At 38.8% G+C, this 19,721-nt stretch overlaps 1 long non-coding RNA gene across 1 annotated transcript in view; it reads left to right on the forward strand.

Annotated features, from left to right (window-relative positions):
- Positions 1 to 17,952, forward strand: part of LOC121394532 — a 30,103-nt gene extending 12,151 nt beyond the window's left edge. Inside the window, exon 2 of the long non-coding RNA XR_005961754.1 lies at positions 17,663 to 17,952. This is a non-coding gene — a long non-coding RNA (uncharacterized LOC121394532). The remainder of the gene's footprint in view (positions 1 to 17,662) is intronic.
- Positions 17,953 to 19,721: the final 1,769 nt, after the last annotated feature.

Raw genomic sequence — 19,721 nt, forward strand, 5'->3', positions numbered from 1 at the left:
CATATGGTTGAATGAATTGTAGTCCGATACATGAAGTCCAGAACAGGAACTGAATTTCAATACAATCTTGTGACAAATTGCAGGTCGAGAACAGAGTCACAGATGGCTTCTGTTGGAGTCACTCCATGTACTACACACAGGCGCAGTTAATGCCTAAAAGCTGAGACTAAAGCTGTAAAGATTTGATTATTGAGCATGGTCACCAAATGAGTGAATATTTGCCTGAATTAGTTATGTAGTAACTGATTTGATTATTTGGCTCCCAGATCAACAATCCTATCAATGGGTGCCTATGTGGACCCTTTAAGCAAATGTGGTCCTTGCCTGATGGGATTTCCGATACCCGTATTTGCAAACAATTTCTCTCATAGTTTAAAATAGTTTTCACCATCATAGGGGCAAATTCACTATGCGCCGAAGCGCCTAACGCTAGCGTCAATTCGCTAGCGTTGGTCATTTTTGTTACTTCGCAAATTCACTAACGAACGCTGGCGTAAATTCGCTAGTGTTACTTCGCACCCTTACACCTGGCGAATTTGTGCAACGGACGTAACTACGCAAATTCACTAACGCGCGCATTGTACTGAACGCTACATTTTACGCTAGACTTCCTTCGCCACCTCACACCAGGCGAAGCGCAATAGAGTAGATAGGGATTGCTTCAAAAAAAGTTCACATTTTTTCTAAGTCCCAAAAACACTGGCGTTTTTTCTATATTATGGGTGATAGGCTGAAAAAGATCTAAATTTTTTTTGGGGCTCCCCTCCTTCCCCCTACATTTCCTAACTCATGGCAACTTAACTATACAGTGGGCACACGTGTAGGGCAAAAAAAAATTTTTATTTGATGTTTTAAAGGTTTCCCAGGCATTTGTAGTGATTGTACTTTTCCTCAATTGAAATTTGGATTTGGCGCCGTATGCAAATTAAGCAATCGCTAGCGCAACTTCACTTCGCTTAGCGAATCAACGCTAGCGCAACTTCGCAACCTTACGCTACCCCTGCAACTTCGGATTATGGTGAATTTGCGGAGCTAATTCTATGAGCATTGTAAGGTACATTAGGCATCCAACATGTAGCACAGCAGCATAGCATGGTATGGTTCTGATTATGTTATTACAGGATGGTCATCTCGCATAGACTCTCACATTTTGATCAAATAATTCTAATGTTTAAAAAGTATTACCGATTCCCCTGTAATAAAAAGACAGTAGCTTGTACTTGATCCTTGACAGTAGCTTATACGTGATATAATGAATGTATATTGAGGCAAAACAATCTTATTGGGTGCAATTAATGTTTTGATTATGTTTTAAAGGGCAAGTCAACCGCAAAAATAAAAAATGCCTAATAAAAGAAAATATAATTCTAAGCAACTAATAAATATACATTTATTAAACATTTCCTGTGCTTTTAAAGTTATATATATATATATATATAGATACCTGGATGCTAATCCAAAAACATATATAATAAATTCAGCATCAGGCGACGGCACTCCAAGGAACTTTAATTAGAAGAATTGAAGCAATGGTGGAGGATTATTAGATCTAATAAACCTCTAACATTGCTTCAATTCTTGCTGAATTGTTAAAGTTCCTTGGAGTGCCATCGCCTGATGCTGAATTTAATATATCCCAACAAAGTAAGTAGTGATGGGCGAATTTGCGCCGTTTCGCTTTGCCGAAAAATTTGTGAATTTCGCGCAAAATTCGCGAAACGTCGGAAAATTCTCGTTTTTGACGCCGGCGCCCGTTTTTTACGCCGGCGCCCGTTTTTGACGCCGGCGTACGTTTTTCCGAAAAACATTTTTTCGACGCTGGCGAATTTTTGCCGCGAATTTTCACGGGCGTTTCGCGAATTTATTCGCTGGCGGCGAATCGCGCGAATTCGCGCCTGCCGAATAAAATCACCCATCACTAAAAGTAAGCAATGGCTAAGCCTTATATGATGAACTAGAAATAGAATTGCTGAAAAGGTTAATGGACTAGATAGTTACTGAGGTTGGAAGATATCAGAGTTCTGCTGTCCAGAACCCTGGAGAGTGCTATTTTTTGGCAGCTATTTCAGCCCAGTTTTACAGATGCCCAGAATTCATATACTAATCTGCCCGACAGTCCACTCATCAAATGTGCATGAGCTAGTTTGCATCACATGTCTTTAAATATACATTATTTCAACTTGTTTAATCATGTTTTTGTAAGTAGATATTGTCTGGGCATGTTGGATGTTGACACAAGCCAGTTTATTATCAGAGGGATTATGGGTGGGCATGCTGAGGGTATGTGTATACAGGTGATTGCAACATTGCTAGTATGCAGAAGACATGATGGAGAGTGGATGTGTGTGTGTTTACCTCTGCTCAACAAGAAATGGTTTGGCTGGAGAGCCATGGGTTTGATCCAAATGTCCTACTTTGTGGCCTTTGGCAAATTGCTTAATAAAATTATTAAAAGTATTACCACCACTTAATAGTAATGTTATTTATGCCAAGAGCCTGCATTAATAATAATTAATAATATACAATAATAAACAAAACTAACTACAGGTATGGCACCTGTTATCCAGAATGCTAGGATAATGGATCTTTCCGTAATTTGGATCATCATACCTTAAATCTACTAGAAAATCATACAAACAGTAAATAAACCCAATCGGCTGGTTTTGCTTCCAATAAGGATTAATTATATCTTAGTTGGGATCAAGTACAAGCTACTGTTTTATTGTTATAGAGAAAAAGGTAATCATTTTTAAAAATTTTCATTATTTGGAAAAAATTGAGTCTATGGGAGACGGCCAGTGGCATCACTAGATGATGTTGGGCCCCACAGCAAATTCATTTTAGGGCCCCCAACATATCCAGAGGTTGAACTATTTTACCAATATATATTGAAATTTCTCATTAATCAGGGCCTCATGGGGCACCCTGTACCAGCTGGGCTCCCCTGCAGCCGCAGGGTCTGCTTCCTCTGTAGTTACGCCCCTGGAGATGGAATTTCCATAATTCGGAGCTTTCTGGGTAACGGGTTTTCAAATAACGGATTCCATACCATTTTTATTCCATTTCTTTCCATGCATTGCCCTTGTCTGTGAATCGACTACCCTATGTTTGTGAGTTTAGTCATGGTTTCAAAAACCTCTAAAACCACTAAAATCCGACCTTTGATAAATAAGAGAAAAGAAACCCAAAGGTATGTAGTAGGGTATGGGATCTGTTATCCAGAAACCCGTTAACTTCCATAGACTCCATTTTATCCAAATAATCCAAATCTTTACAAAAGGATTTCCTTTATCTCTGTAATAATAAAACAGTAGCTTGTACTTGATCCCAATTAAGATATAAATAATCCTTATTGGAGGCAAAACCAGCCTATTGGGTTTATTTAATGTTTACATGATTTTCTAGTAGACTTAGGGGCAGATGTATCAAGGGTCGAATATCGAGGGTTAATTAACCCTCGATATTCGACTGCCGAATTAAAATCCTTCGACTTCGAATATCGAAGTCAAAGGATTTTGCGCAATTCGTTCGATCGAACAATCGAAGGAATAATCGTTCGATCGAATGATTAAATCCTTCGAATCGAAGATTAGAAGGATTTTAATCCATCGATCGAAGGATTATCCTTCGATCAGAAAATTGTTAGCAAGAATATGGGGACCTTCCCCATAGGCTAACATTGGCCTCGGTAGGTTTTAGGTGGCGAACTAGGGGGTCGAAGAAATTTTTAAAGAGACAGTACTTCGATTATCGAATGGTCGAATATCCGAACGATTTTTAGTTCGAATCATTCGATTCGAAGTCGAAGGTCTAAGTAGCCAATTCGATGGTCGAAGTAGCCAAAAAAAACATTAGAAATTCAAACTATTTTCCTCTATTCCTTCACTCGAACTTAGTGAATGGGCCCCTTAAAGTATGAAGATCCAAATTACGGAAAGATCCGCTATCCGGAAATCCCCAGGTCCCAAGCATTCTCGGGACCTTCATGCTCCTTCATGCCATGCACAATATTGGTCACCTGGAGAACTTGGTAAACAACAATGATATTAAAAAACATGCCGATTTACTCACACTTACATACTATACATGTCATTTATCAATGCTAGGGATGCAGTGGTCTGGCAAGGCCTACACTCACTTTTATCTGATTCATTAAGAATTCTAGTATTTCGTTATGAATTATTAATGAATCAGATGAAAGTGAGTGTGATATCAAATAGTAGGCCCTAAGTTACCCGCTTCAATCAGCTTCATGGTTTTTAGCATTATCCTGTATCTCTAACCCAACCACAGACTCGGATACCTTGTAATCGTGATGGGCCAATCTGTAAGCCTAGATCTCTTCTATACGCATATTTAGGAAGAAAATAAAATTACTCGTTCCCAAGGAGTTTAAAAATCTCTTAAGCTATTTTCCTGCATAAATGCCTTACAAAGCAGTTCTGAATTATGCGCAATGCTCCCATTACTCTTTACTCTTTCCACAAAGGACAACAAATTGTACGGTTGGAAATCTGCATTTTATGTTTTTCCCTTGTAGCGAGCGATGTGAATTTATATGAATATTTCAAGACTTGTCTAATTTATGTGTAATTAGTTACTCTCCTGTGCCTACTTAGAAGCCGCCTGCAACTTCCAAATCATATGGTACCCCGTTTATTATTTTACATAATTTGCAGCTGAACGCATTGCTGTTTAAAATAACCAACGTTTGTTTCGTTTTTTTGTGTTATTTTACCTTGAAATGGTGAATATGAAATGGTACGGCCTTTTAGGCCAGGATTTGCATTAAAGAGAATAAAAAAAAATACGGTATGGTCGGACTTTAAAGCTAGCAGGAGACAAGTGAGCATTATAACACACGTTCCTAGAATCTGGGGGCTCACTGACAGCTTTCTAGCTAGGGGCATAGGATTCTTAATGACCTAGTTATGGAGCCATCTGCCCTCACCACATACTAATGTGCACCTAGGCAGAAATAGAAAAACCAAGAATTCTCTCAACAGTGACTACTACAAACAAGAACCATGTGGAGCTGCTGCAGACTTTTTTAGGAAACATACAGTACAGTAGCTGTCACGGTTCATTATTCTTATCAATGTGGCACAGTTGCCTGAATGATTGGCAAGCTTCTCTGCAGACTGGGCTTTTGGCACAGAGGGGAAAAACCTGGTGGCCCCGCTGGCCCATACCTGCTCCCTTCCTGGCCCCATTCACCTCAGGTCTTGAAGGAAAAAATATATGTGCAGGGCAGGGGGGTCATTGGAAGAGGGTTGCAGCTGGGCCTCGGGAGTATTGGGGTCCCTGTACGATATGAACAGCACCACAATTGTAATTGAAGTTAAAATGCCTTTATTGCTCAAGTGACGGGCATTACCGCAACGTTTCAGGCCTCATTTGGCCCTTTTTCAAGCTTGAAAAAGGGCCAAATGAGGCCTGAAACGTTGCGGTAATGCCCGTCACTTGAGCAATAAAGGCATTTTAACTTCAATTACAATTGTGGTGCTGTTCATATCGTACTTTGACTGCATTTGCTGGTGGAAAGTGGCCACTGGAGAACCTGCACCCATCCAAAGAAAAGTAAGAAGATTTAATAAGGTTGTGCTGACTATTTTTGTTTGCAGTATTGGGGTCCCTGACATGGCAACCTGGTGGACCCCAGTCCCCCAGTCGGGCACTGGCCACAATAATGTAGATCAAGCTCTGACTGTTTCATTTTTATACATGAAAAACTATAGAAAAATGATTTTTATGAAGTAGTTTTGATTTCTAAATTACACTGCAAGTAATTCACTCTACAATATAAAATGTAATTCCTGAACCAGCAAGTGTATTTTTTTAGTTGTAATATTGGTGTGTAGGCGCCATCTCAGGTCATTTTGCCTGGTCATGTGCTTTCAGAAAGAGCCAGCACTTTAGGATGGAACTGCTTTCTGGCAGGCTGTTGTTTCTCCTACTCAATGTAACTGAATGTGTTTCAGTGGGACCTGGATTTTACTATTGAGTGCTATTCTTAGATCTACCAGGCAGCTGTTATCTTGTGTTAGGGAGCTGCTATCTGGTTACCTTCCCATTGTTCTTTTGTTTGGCTGCTGGGGGGGAAAAGGGAGGGGGGTGATATCACTTCAACTTGCAGTACAGCAGTAAGGGCTGGGACACACTGGGCGATTTGGGGAGATTTAGTCGCCTGGCGACTAATCGCCGCGACTTTCCACGACCAATCTTCCCCGAATGCTTCCCCTCGCTCTGCGCCTGGCTAAAATGAAAAATCGCCTGCGCTAATCACACGCGGCGATTCGTTTTCCGAAGTCGCCCGAAGTTTCCTCGTGAGGCAACTTCGGGCGACTTCGGAAAACGAATCGCCGCGTGTGATTAGCGCAGGCGATTTTTCATTTTAGCCAGGCGCAGAGCGAGGGGAAGCATTCGGGGTGAAAAGTCGCTGCGTTTAGTCGCCAGGCGACTAAATCTCCCCAAATCGCCCAGTGTGTCCCTACCCTAAAGGCTGACTGAAGTTTATCAGAGCACAAGTCAAATGACTGGGGGCAGCTGGGAAACTGACAATATGTCTAGTCTCATGTCAGATTTCAAAATTAAATATAAAAAAATCTGTTTGCTCTTTTGAAAAAATGATTTCAGTGCAGAATTATGCTGGAGTAGCACTATTTTTCCCACAACAGTATCCCTTTAAAGATATCTTTGTATAGTATATGGAAAGCTGTAGTGGTCAAAAAGCCTGAACCTACTGTAGTAGGCTAATTCATTTTAAGGAGGGCCTAGACAGCAGCATTTTTCTTTATTTTTCAGTAAGGGCCTCTTATCATTTACTCTGGCAGTACTTCACTGGTTGGGGTGGGGACCATTTAATTGTATTGTGCCTAAAGACTTCTGCTTGATGACCATGAGATAGGAGAGAGGCAGTCTAGTGAACCTCAAAAGTGTGGTACCATCTCCAGTTAAGTAATCCACCAGCCTAGTGACTGGAAGTAAAGATGTTTCCAATCACTCTGCAGTGATGCCTTAGGAGTGTGAGGACTCATTACATATAACATATACATTAAAGATAATTAGAATGAGCTCTGCAACACAAGAGCTCTGGTAACTGTTGCCGCTATTGATACTATTTTGGCACCTGAATTTGCCACATTCCTGACACGTTTAAGAAATGCTAGTACCTAATTTGAATAATTGTGCACAACACTTCATGGGGCCCACCTTGAGTATGCAGAGAAGTTTTAAGAAGGATGTTATTAAGCTGGAGAGAGTGCTGAGATGTGCTGGAAAAATTAAAGTATGAAGATAGACAGGGCTGTTTTAAGGCCTTGGTGGGCACAGGGCAAAGAGCCAAATGGGTGGCCCACACTTTTTTGAAGCCAGGCCCACTTTCTAGCCATACCCCTAAACACAATATCCATTTTACTACAACACAATCCAGACAAGCCAGGATAATTACTATATAAAATGAATAATGAGGATATTAACCTGAGATTTTAATCCCTAAGTAAAATGGATAACAGGCATATTCTAGATGTGCCATTATAATACTATAGAATCTGAACAATTGGCATATTAACCCAAGGCATGCCAGTATACATACTACCGAAAATAAATAATGAGCACAGTTACTACAGAAAACACTGTAGAAATGGCCAATAGGCAATCCATCAATCCCAGACTGCCAGTAAGGTCACTGAAAAATGTCTAATAAGCACTCCATTAACTTCGCACATGCCAGTAAGATCAGTGGATATATTAAAAGTATTACCTTTACATTTGTACAAGCAGAATACCAGTAACAAAGCTTTATTATCTCCTCGTGCTTCCACAGTTGCTTGGCATGCTTTGTCTCTCTCTCTCTCTCTGCCTGCTGAGTACACTGCAGGAAAATCCAAGATGGCTGTGCATTCCACAGTGGAACACACAGTCCTACAAGCAAGATAGAAATCAGCTGGAATAAGGAGGGCAGCGGGAGCAGAGGGGGTAAGGAGGGCAGCAGAAGGCAAGTAAATAAAGTTTTAAAAACCTCTAGAACAGTGAGCCCCCTCAAATCAGTGGGCCCTGGGCAGATGCCCAGTTAGCCCGATGATTAAATCAGCCCTGCGGGTAGACTGTCATTGTGGGACTTGTTTTCTCTGAAATAAAGGCATGTTTATTTCTATTTACAAGTACATTAAAACAGAGGCCACCCCTTTAAACTTGAGGAACAGAACTTTCATTCGAAGCAGTGTAGGTGGTTCTTCACAGTGAGGACAGTGAGGTTGTGGAATGCACTGCCGGGTGATGTTGTGATGGCTGATTCTGTTGATGGTTTTAAAAAGGGCTTGGATGATTTCTTGGGCAAGCATAAGATATATATATAGGCTATAGCGATCTCCAGATATGCAGTAAGTATAGGTTTGTACAGTATATATATTTTTATACGTGAGTATATAGTTAGGTATGTGTAGGAATGCATATATATATATATATATATATATATATATATATATATATATATATAAAATACACAAAAGCCATGAATATCTTGTAAATGATATCCTTATAAATGGTGAGTTCTGATGTCATCAGTTATAAACAGTTAGTTCTTATGACATTTCTGTCACATGACTCACTGAGACGTGTGTATTATAATAAATAAAGTACCCCCTGTTGCAAAATATGAGGATATTAGAAGTTACCTTGGAGTTCCATGACTCCAAGGTAACTTGCCTTCGGCCTCGTGTTTTTATATGGTCATGAAACTCCTCGGTAACTTATAATATCCTTATATTTTACAAGAGGGGGTATTTTATTCACTATATATCAGAGGAGTTCTCCTTTTTATCAGCTCAAATTATGTAACTATGCAACACTGGTCCTGACTGAAATGACTTTTAAGAAAAGAATAAAGATGCAAATGAATTACAGCAAGTATGTTTTATGGTAGGCTGTGTGCTTGTCCTTGAAATTCACTCTCACTTAATGATGCATCTGTGATTTTGTAATGGCAAACATTATCACAGCATTGAAATTAGATGAGGTTTTACTGTACAATTTGCCACTTTATGTCACGGAAAGCAAAGCGTGGATCGCTATCCATCTACAGAATGATAATGAAGTGATCGCTGAAATTAGTACGAAAAGAACATAAAATCATTTTATTTCCAAGCCAGGTGGCAAAGCCATCTTGCTTAATTACATATGAGCCAAGGCTTGTTGTGTTTATTGGATTATACGCTCACAGAGTAACATCCTCTGGTTTCAAACATGTTGACATTAAACAGATAACGACAGTTTATTGTCTTTAAAAAATATACCAGAGCTCCCTGTTTCTGCTATGAAAACAGTCTAGTCTAAAATGCAACAGAAAATGTATTGGAACAATAACTATTGAAACAATAGTATAATTATATACAGGTATAGGATATTATCCAGAGTTTTACTTTGAAAGCAGCTAGTAAGTTGCAGGTAAAACTTAGTCCCTTTGTAAAATGTAAAATAAAGCAATTGAATTCTTAATGAATCAGATGAAAATTGAGCGTAGGACTGGCCAGATATGGGATGACTTTGACGTAGTTGGCCATCTTAAATATATTGCAATATATGGACAAACAATCCCTGTTTTGTTTAAAGGGTAAGGCATTTTTTAGTAGCAGTATGCACAAAATGTCTCTGTCTTAAATATATTGATAATGGGTTGAGTGCAGAGGACTCTTGTATTTGTCTATATGTATTATCCAGAAACCCATTATCCAGAAAGCTCAGAATTACGAAAAGGTTATCTCTCATAGACTCCATTTGATCCAAATAATCCAAATTTTTAAAAATGATTTCCTTTTTCTCTGTAATAATAAAACAGTAGATTGTACTTGATCCCAACTAAGATATAATGAATCCTTATTTGAAGCAAAACCTGTTGGATTTATTTAATGTTTACATGATTTTCTAGTAGACTTAGGTCATAATGATCCAAATTACAGAAAGATCCTTTATCCGGAAAACCCCAGGTCGCGAGCAGTCTGGATAACAGGTCCCATACCTGTATCTTTACACTCGTTATTTTCATAAGCAGCCTTCAAGCTCATCGAGAAATCCTACTTAGTATGAGAAGCCCCTTTTAATATATTTTAATTTAAGTGTAATTAGTTATTAGGAACTGATATACAGGACATTATATTTTACATGATGCTTAGGAAACACATTTAATTGGCTAACCATCAGCCTGCAATTAAATCAAAGCAAACTCATATCTGAATTGATATCATTTTTGCATTAGTATATTTTACATTTGATCCTTAGTGCAAAGCTTTTGGGGATATTTGTGTTTTACATATTACCAGTTTTACAAAGATAACATTTTAATTTCATTTTCTCGGGGGGTAAGTGGGTTATTGAGTAATGGTGGCTCTGTTTATAGCTTAAAGGGATCCTGTCATCGGAAAACATGTTTTTTTCAAAACGCATCAGTTAATAGTGCTAGTCCAGCAGAATTCTGCACTGAAATCCATTTCTCAAAAGAGCAAACAGATCTTTTTATATTCAATTTTGAAATCTGACATGGGGCCAGACATTTTATTAATTTCCCAGGTGCCCCTGGTCATGTGACTGCCTGCACTTTAGGAGAGAAATGCTTTCTGACAGGCTGCTGTTTTTCCTTCTCAATGTAACTGAATTTGTCTCAGTGGGACATGGGTTTTTACTATTGAGTGTTGTTCTTAGATCAACCAGGCAGCTGTTATCTTGTGTTAGGGAGCTGTTATCTGGTTACCTTCCCATTGTTCTTTTGTCTGCTGGGGGGGGGGAAGGGAGGGGGGTTATATCACTCCAACATGCAGTACAGCAATAAAGAGTGATTGAAGTTTATCAGAGCACAAGTCACATGACTTGGGGCAGCTGGGAAATTGACAATATGTCTAGCCCCATGTCAGATTTCAAAATTGAATATAAAAAAATCTGTTTGCTCTTTTGAGAAATGGATTTCAGTGAAGAATTCTGCTGGAGCAGCACTATTAACTGATTCATTTTTAAAAAAAAAAATTTTTCCCCATGACAGTATCCCATTAACACTGCAATTTCCTAGTGAACGCAGGCAATCGTCTCCATGAGACGCAGTTCTACTTATGCATGGGTATTAGTATGGTATCTCCCTTCATGGTGGGAATGAAGGAGCATGTGGCATATAAGGGTGGGGTACCTGAATTTGAATTTATAAAGTACAGCTGGATATTATCTATAGCACTGCCTTGATAAAAAAAACAGCTGAGTATTAACTGTAAATCTGAAGTTAGCATAAAGTACAGCTGATTCTTTTCTATATCAATTTTCACTTGGAAAATATACAATCTCAGTTATATATCAGTTACAACTTTGCCCTTGGTCAACCCAAGACTGGATATAATGGGGTTCATTTATAAACAGTGGCCAATCAGTGATTTGTTTTTTTCAGCCATTTGCAGGTTGAACAGTGAAAGCAATCATCTGATTGGCCACCATGAGCTACTGCCCAGGTGCAAATTTGCCCAGTGTTTATAAATGATCCTCAATAATTTTCCCATATCTTGGAGGGTATCAACCTACTCCACTCTCATCCTACTTATCTGTTGCCAGGGAGCACAGAAGTGGCCTACGTATGATCCAGCCTTAGCTCCAGTTTTGGGTTTTCAGAGCATATGATCACTACATGAAAATCCAAAAGTATTGTATTCATGTTCACTTTGGCTATTGGATATAATAAGCAGCAAATCAGTAAACTGTGAAGAAATGGACAACCTTAAAGGGGTTGTTCACCTTTAAATTAACTTTTAACATAATGCAGAGAGTGATATTCTGTGACAATTTGCAGTTGGTTTTCATTTTTTATTATTCATGGTCTTCGAGTAATTTAGGTTTTAAGCCAGCAACTCCAGTTTGCAGTTTCAGAAATCTGGTTGATAGGGTCCAAATTCCCCTAGCAACCATGCACTGTTATGAATAAGAGACTGGCATATGAATAGGAGAGGCCTGAATATGAAGATGAGTAATAAAAAGTAGCAATAACAATAAATGTGTAGCCTTACAGAGAATCTGTTTTTTAGATGGGTCAGTAAAAGTCAGAAGAAAAAGGCAAATAATTCAAAAACTATAATTAAAAAAAAAACGAAAAGTTGCTTAGAATCAGGGGCGCTCCACCAATGAGGCAAGTTAATCCACTCGCCTCAGGCGACCCGGAAATTCGGCTCTTCTAGTGCAGAGAGCGCAATTGAGCTCTCTGCAATAGCGTCGTGCAGCGCCCCGACCCCCTCCTGCGCAGAAAATGTGAGTGCCGTGAGGAGGGGTCGGGCGGCAACGGAAGGCCGCCTCAGGCGGCATAGAGGCGCAGATCGGCGCTGCTTAGATTTAGCCATTCTATAACATACTAAAAGTTAACTTAAAGGTGAACCACCCCTTTAAAGGAACAGTAACACCATAAAACGCTTTAACGTTATTAGAATAAAATGTAATGGTGTCCTACAATGGTACAATTGGCGTATTTGCTTCAGAAACACTAGTATAGATAATATAAACAAGCTGCTGTGTAGCAATGGGGGCAGCCATTCAGGGCTCAGGTTACATAGCAGAAAACAGATGCACTCTGCAGAATACCATTGTATTCTATTACAGAGCTTATCTGTTATCTGCTAAGTATCCTGTGCGTTTTCTCCTTTTTCACCTTAAATGGCTGCCCCCATGACTGCCCCCATGGCTGCCCCCATGGCTACACAGCAGCTTGTTTATATAAACTATAGTAGTGTTTCTAAAGAAAACACATAACTCTTACCAGTGCAGGGCAACAGTAAATTGTATTTTCATTACTTTAGAAAAAACTTTCATTTTTTGGTGTTTTACTGTTCCTTTAAGTCATTTTACTACACTTTTATATTTCAGATACATAAAAGTGGCCCACCTAATTGCAAAGAATATTGTCAGTTAATGATGACAATAAAACAAATTTGCGGAGTTTCACTGCCCTAGAAGCCCAAGATCCATCATCACAGTCATGCTATTGAGAGTAGTGTAGCCAGAAGTATAAGGGACAGAAGTCTAATAGAGGTAGTGCACAGAGAATGGACAGAAAGTATAGCACAGCGCCATTGTTGCTATAGATGCAAAAACATAGAGGTATCAGTGCAATGGAAAGTGAGAATGAAGTGGAGGTTTCTAAAAGGCCATGGATAAAAAGCAAAGAAGACTTACATTTTCCTAGTTAAGGAGTTAGATGCTGCAACTATAGGGCCATGTTCCTTAGCAATAAGCCTGCAATGTATTTGCTACTGTAATCAGTTGAGGTGTAGATAAGTAATGGTTTGTTCTTTAATTGCTTTCACGTGCACTTCCAATAATAAAGAGTACTGATGTTTTTAAGAACAGGTTTGGGATCCGTTATCCGGAAACCCGTAATCCAGAAATTTCCGAATTACAGAAAGGTTGTCTCCATTTTATCCAAATAATCCAAATTTATAAAAACATGATTTCCTTTTTCTCTGTAATAATAAAACAGTAGTTTGTACTTGGTCCCAACTAAGGTATAATTAGTCCTTATTGGAGGCAAAACCCGCCTGCTGGGTTTAATTTGTGTTTAAATTATATTTTAGTAGCAATTGTTCAGTGTAAATAGATAGGCTGTTGTACTGGGTAAATAGACAGGCTGTGCAAAATAAAAAATGTTTCTAATATAGTTAGTTAGCCAAAAATGTAATGTATAAAGGCTGGATTGACTGGATGTCTAACATAATAGCTAGAACACTACTTCCTGCCTTGCAGCTCTTGTGTCTTCCACTGATTGGTTACCAGGCAACAACCAATCAGGGACTTAAGGGGGAGCAAAAGGGTCATACTGTAACTGTTACTTTTGAATCTGAGCTGCATGCTAAGGATCAATTGCAAACTCACTGAACAGTTATGTCCCATGTGGGCACCCTTATAGTCACTGACTAACTCAGAGTTAGAGAGCTGAAAAGCAGGAAGTTGGGTTCTGGCTATTATGTCAGACATTTTTTTTTGACCGACTATATTAGAAACATTTTTTATTTTGCACAGCCTATTTACCCAGTTTTTATTTTTACACTAAACTGTTCCTTTAAGGTATGGAGACCCAAATTACGGAAAGACATATTATCCGGAAAACCCCAGGTCCCAAGCATTCTGGATAACAGGTCCCATATGGCTCTTCATTCTTTCTACTCTAATACTATATTTTGGAGAAGGCTTTAAAATTGAAACCTTGCAGGCCAGATAAGTAAATATATTTATAATCTAGTAGGTCAGTTGACTATAAGATACATCTTGTTTCTGTCTGTATTGGACTCCTGAAACTGGCAGTGGACCTATCAGGAAACAGATCAAGAACTTTTATGCAAAAAAAACATTCGGATATACTGTAAGGGTGACAGTGCTTAATATTGTTTTCAGATCTGAGCCAAGTGGTACCCAAAGCAAGGACCCAAATGCGTGTCCCCCACTAGCCGGCCTGGTTGCTCACTACCAATCCTGCTCCCAACCCACTCTCCATTTCAATGTCACATTCTCAGGGCTGTAATACCAGGCCAGAGTTGGAGAAGGCAGCAGATTGATGTGTCTAGAGGCCAATTGGGGAGCACACGTCTCTGCTGCCTTTTCTAATTTAGCCACAGTATTGTAGCGCTGAAAACATAAAGACAAAGCAGGAGCTGGTCAGGGGTGGTCAACTTGTAACCGGGCAGATTAGTGGGTGACAGGGATTGGTGAGTGAGTTAGGTGGACTGGTGGGCACCCTTGCCTTGGGCACCAGTATCCCTTAGCCTTGGCTGGAACACAACATTTAGCATTGTCACCCTTACAGTTTGTCTGATTGGCTTTAATGCTTCCATATAAGACTTATTGATCTGTTTCCCTTCGTTCCAGCCCTGATTATGTTGATAAAAAAATATGGGTATTAAAAAATGGCATATTTATTATGTGGTGTAAAAAACGGCTGAATAATTTGCCACACTTTGCTAGTGTATAAATGGCGTCATTTTTTATGTGCTTTTTCTTTGAGTAACTTCTGCCGGAGCTTATTTACAAAGGTCTGAAGCCATGTAAAATAATGACAGAAAATGTGGAGTTTGCGTAGCGTAAAATTTCATACCTTGATGAGTTCATTATGTATTTTACATAGCTTTTTAAACTGTTTTTTTCCGGCAAATTTCATTTTACACAGCATAATAAATAGGCCCCTGCGAGTGACTTCTGCCGGAAGCAATAGAAAATAAAGGCAGAAAATCTGGCGTTTGCATGGTATAAAATTACACACACCATTTACACAGCATTTTACACCTTTTTTTTCCGGCGAATTTCGTTTTACACGGTATAATAAATATGCCCCAAAATGTAACTGGGTTGAAGTATCATATTTCTACAGCCTATGATGGAACCCAGCTGACAAATTCAGCATTTCAGCCTCTCCTAATGATCTTGTTGATCAATGAGGTCTGCCTTGAGGTCAGCGGGTGAAGGACAAAAATGAGTGATATCCCAGAAACAGGAGCATTAAATATATACATTTTTGGTATGTACAACTTCTCCATGGGCTGCATTACAGTTTTGCCTGCAATGAATAACACATTCACTGGTCACTAATCCCCAAGATTATAATTATATTATGCTTATATAATAAACTGCTTAGTTATATTTGCAATTATTATAAAGGTGGCCACAGATATCTCTTCCCTTGTTTTAATTAAAATGATTGAATAGACAGATTGTGTTATCGCCAATAAGACTTTATTTCATTAAAAATGGATAAATTGCTTCTAACTGTACGTTCCCAAAAATGTCACAAGAGCTGTTGATAATGAAACAGGAATTGCACCGAGGGAATTATACTAATAAAGCCTCATGTGCAGGTGAGGATTTTTGACATATGGCTGGTCATTATCTGGTCCGAGCCGTGAAAAGATACATTCAAGCAATTCAATTATTTTTTTACTTCTCAGTTTTAAAAAGGTATGTACAAGAGTGAGAATATAAACTTGTATTGCATTAGCATTAACATTTACCATTTTATGTTTGTTAAATAAGAAAACATTTATAAATTTGGGAATAAAACCATTAAAATAGAATCATTTTACTGAATGCACGATTGAAATGAAAACCTTCAAAGCATATTAATAAAATGCTCAGAGTATTCTTCTGAGTTCTTTTGCAAGTTACATTCATTATTTTTCTAGATATTAGCAGTTTTTCACAGTTGATGTAATGCATTTTGAAACAACAGCGCCACCTACTGTTCATATTGGATGATTAACCAGACACAGTAGGCGCAAAATTACAGGAATGCTGTCATTTTCTCAAAATGCATCAGTTTATAGTGCTGCTCCAGCAGAATTCTGCACTGGAATCCGTTTCTCAAAAGAGCAAACAGATTTTTTTATTTTTAATTTTTAAATCTGACATAGGGACTAGACATACTGTCAGTTTCTCAGCTGCCCCCAGTCATGTGACTTGTGCTCTGATAAACTTCAGTCACTCTTTACTGCTGTACTGTTGAAATGAAATTTTATATTGTAGAGTGAATTATTTGCAGTGTAAACAGTGTCATTTAGAAATATAAACAAGATCATAAAAATCATGACAGAATCCCTTTAAGTTAGTTAGAAGAGGACATTTTTGAGATGTTGTCCTGTTTACAACCAGGCCAGTAACTTAGTTCTAAGCAGTGAAACGTCGCAAGACGGGTACCTGATAACCCAGGCTGTTACTCCTGTTAGCAGAATCTGAACTGGCTCTGGGTACTTGCAAGCGATCCTCTTCTTCCGAGCAGATGAGCAGAATATATAAAAGCCAGACTTTAATTTAAAGGAGAACTAAACCCAAAACATGAATAGGGCTAAAAATGCAATGTTTTAGATACTGAACTTAAAGTTTCAGCTTGTCAATAGCAGCAATGATCCAGGACTTCAAACTTCAAATCAGCCTTATATTGTGACATTTCTATTCTATATGTACTGTATATTGTGAGTGGGTCCCTAAGCTCAGTAAGTGACAGCAGCACAGAGCATGTGCAGTGAATCAGCAGAAAAGAAGAGCTACTGGGGCATCTTTGGAGACACAGATCTTTACTGCTAAAGGGCTGTAGTTTCCTTGGGCTGGTACAGAAGCACAAAACATAATGTACAACATTTCTAGCTACTTCTTTAGTTTAACTTTCCTTGTCCTTTAAAAAAAAAAAACTCATATGCACAGGCTTCGGCCTCTAGATTTTGAAGAAAAAAGAATGAGGATCACTCACTTGCTAGTGCCCGGCCTGGTGTAGTTTTCTCCAACATGAACACCAACCGGGGATATGAGGTAAGTCATTGTAATCCTAGGGGGTGCCCTGACATTTTCAAAGGACAGACAAATACGAATACACTCACTTGGTAAAAAAACTAAATAAGACAAATACAAAGGGAACCTAAAAACATGAAAGTAAGGTGGTGTATTTCATTTTCAAATGTGTGACTATTGCCCCTGTCAGTGCTGTGCAAGTGCTAGCACTATGTGTAGGAGCTAATTCCACCTGAAATGGTTAAACCATCAGAAATAAGATCTGTCTACACTCTGTATTTCATTATGGAGTAAACAAGAACTTCATCTCGGCTTGTTTGTCCCTGTTGTCCCTTGATTCTCTTATATGTGCTAATGGTCTTCTTTCCTATTGATTTTCCAGCTGCATCTTCACCTGCGCCCTTTTTCAAAGCTTGCAGCTGTATCCGCTGTCCCAGAGGAGGAAGGTTTCTCTTGGTGGAAGTCACAAAGGAAGCCTTCTATTCTTTCCTGGCACCTAAATGATTCTGAAAAGAAACCAGTTACTATATTTAGGCGTAACAATCCGGCACGACTCAACATGCCAACTATGCATGACCTGTTACTGACATCAAAGATATTCATAATGTTTACCTGCTTTTATTTTCCTATTCCCCATATGTAATAAAAGGCACTCAGTTTGCTCAGGAGCAACCAATACGCTGTTTGCTTTTAAGATGACCAGTAAATGCTTCCTGCTGATTGGTCGCTATGATTTACTGCCCCTGGGCAAACATAGAGGGGGGTCATTTATAAACTTCGCACAGGGCAGATTGGTTCGCAAAGTGAATATATTTGCCCTGCGCATGGTTATATTTATTATGCTAAATAAGAGGGTGCAAACAGAATTGCACATTTTTTTTGTCACAATTCGCAAATTGCGAATATTTATGCACTCTGCGACTCAATTACGCCACAACTTTGATGGCGCAAAACAGTTTTGCAAACTGCAAATTTAAATTACTGTCAATGCTATTTTCGCGCACAACAACCTCGCACATTGGATGCACTCGCTCAAACTCTCGTCTCATCTTCGCGCCATTTATTCACACAGCAAATTTGCAAAAACCGAAAAGACAGGCAGAGCAGTGCAATATATTAGCGTTCAGGAAAAAACATCAGCAATACAACTATTTGCGAAAAATATGCACTGCGCAAACTTTATGAATGGCCCCCTGAGTCTCTTATTATCAAATGCTGAACTCACCCATTGACAAATACACTTCTAAAAATGAATAGAAAGTGGGTGGATTTTTCTGTGGTGAGCTCTAATGTGACATTTTGATAGCGCTGCCCCTTAGCGTAAATAGAATTGCTTGGATTTTGAAAAAGGTATAGCCACTCTTAGGTTGGCATATGTCATGGTACAATGAAAGAAAAGAGACCACCCAAGATCCTAATGTTGCACTCAATAAATTTAATGAACCATGTTTCAAATAGACCCAAATGGGTGGGTACTTCCTAAGAGCAAACATTTAGGGTGTTATTTATCAAGGTCTGAATTTATCTCAATATTTTCTGCTACAAACGCCGATCAAATCCGCTCAGGTTTTTTGCGCTTATTTATTATTAAATTTTCCCGAAAATTTGCTTCGCGGGAAAAAAATCAGATTTTCAAATTTTTTTGGGATTTTTCACCTGAAAACTCTGATTTTTGCCCAAAAACTCTGAAAACTTCAGGGCACATCAAAAAGCCCAGCGCATATCAAAAAGTCTTTGTGGCTTCTCCCATAGACTTTTATGCAACCTCGATAGGTCTGAGATGCTGGATTTTTTGATTCAGACCTTTCCATCTTCGGGGTTTAATAAATTCCGAAAAATTCGTGATTTTTTAAAAGTCCAATTTTGTAAAAAAAAATTAAAATCACAATTTTTTTGTGATTTTTGCATTCGGAGTTTAGTAAATACCCAAATATCAAAAATGGGCGTTGGTTTGGGCAATCACTCTCTCTTAAAAGCTGCAATTCAGCAGCGGGGGAGGATTTAGCCCTCCAGAAACCAAGGTTCAGCAGACTTTTACTTTTTACTTTACTATTGCTATTATGCAGAGAGACATAGGATCCTCAATACTATGACTGGTAGGTAAACAAGTTAGGGACCGCCATATGGGGTTTACCTTGACGTGGTATGGTGGCTTTTCAACTTTATGATCATAACTTTGCAACTAAAAACCCCTGTCTTTGTTAACACATGCATTTGCATATCTACTGAATTACTTAGACAGGGGCCCAGGGAATGTGCACTGACCCATTTGGATATGCCAGTAGCACTTCCCTTATACTTCTATATATTTTTACTTAGCAATGCGGGTGCTCCCACAACCCCCCTTGTGTATTTGCTTTTAGTAAATACCCCCCTTAGTGTACAAAAGGAGAAACGAAAAACCCATAAAACAAGGAGCTAAACCTAAACATGGATTTCAT

Source organism: Xenopus laevis, chromosome 6L, assembly GCF_017654675.1.
Source record: "Xenopus laevis strain J_2021 chromosome 6L, Xenopus_laevis_v10.1, whole genome shotgun sequence".
Lineage (NCBI taxonomy): Eukaryota > Metazoa > Chordata > Amphibia > Anura > Pipidae > Xenopus > Xenopus laevis.